Source organism: Myotis davidii, unplaced genomic scaffold, assembly GCF_000327345.1.
Source record: "Myotis davidii unplaced genomic scaffold, ASM32734v1 scaffold2543, whole genome shotgun sequence".
In the NCBI taxonomy this organism is placed as follows: Eukaryota; Metazoa; Chordata; class Mammalia; order Chiroptera; family Vespertilionidae; genus Myotis; species Myotis davidii.
In genome coordinates this window covers 41,572-42,631 of record NW_006294469.1, presented here as the reverse complement: position 1 = coordinate 42,631, position 1,060 = coordinate 41,572, and positions in this window count along the sequence as shown.

Below are 1,060 nucleotides of genomic sequence, written 5' to 3'. Positions count from 1 at the left end.
ATGATGAGAATATTCTGAAAATCACAATATTCCAGAATAACAATTAGAGCGATCAATCTAATAATAGACAAACATGGTAATGGACCATACCTTTGCTACACCTCCCATTGGCTTATCAGTGTGATACGCAAATTAACCGCCAACAAAGATGGTGACTAATTTGCATACTGCAGGCAGGGAGGGACAGCACGAATGCAAGCCACCATCCAGACCCCATGTATGACCCCAGAAGCCACCTGCCTGCCGCCCATGATCGGATCCGATCCCAGGGCACAGGCTGGCCCCAGAAGCCCCAGAAGCCACCTGATATGGCAGAAACTCTATCAGTAAGCACTCTGAAAGTCAGTGGCATAAATACACCAATTAAAAGGCAGATTAAGAGGGTGAATCAAAAACAAAACCCACTTTAAATATAAAGACACATATAGATTAAAAGTAAATGAATTAAGCTGCAGCCTGTTTTGCTCAGTGGATACAGCATTAGCCCATGGACTGAAGAGTCCCAGATTTTATTCCAGTCAAGGGCATGAATATCAGTTGCTGGCTTGATCCCCACTCCCTATCAAACATGTGCAGGAGGTAACCAATTAATGTGTCTCTCCCTCTTCCTTCACTCTCTCTAAAATTCAATGGAAAAATATCCTTGGGGGAAGATTAACAAAAACAGAGTAAATGGATTAAGTAATATTAAAGAGATTATAATAAAAATATATTACAAATTTTGTTTGTTGTACAGTGGGACTTTGACTTATGAGTGTCCCAACTAATGAGTTTTTTGAGATACGAGCTGTCTCTCGGCCGATTTTTTTGTTTTGAGTTGTGAGCTAAAAATTGGGATACGAGCCAGGTTCAGATACCCCACCGCTAGTTGTTGCAGCAAACGACACAGTGAATGCCACATCAGCCCAGCATCACGTGTCTCACTCATTCACTTTTGGATTTGACATATGAGTAATTTGAGTTACAAGCTCTGTCATGGAATGAATTAAACTCATAAGTCAAGGCCCCACTGTGTAATGGTTATGTTTAAATTAATAACACCTAAGAAATTGGGTGAAGG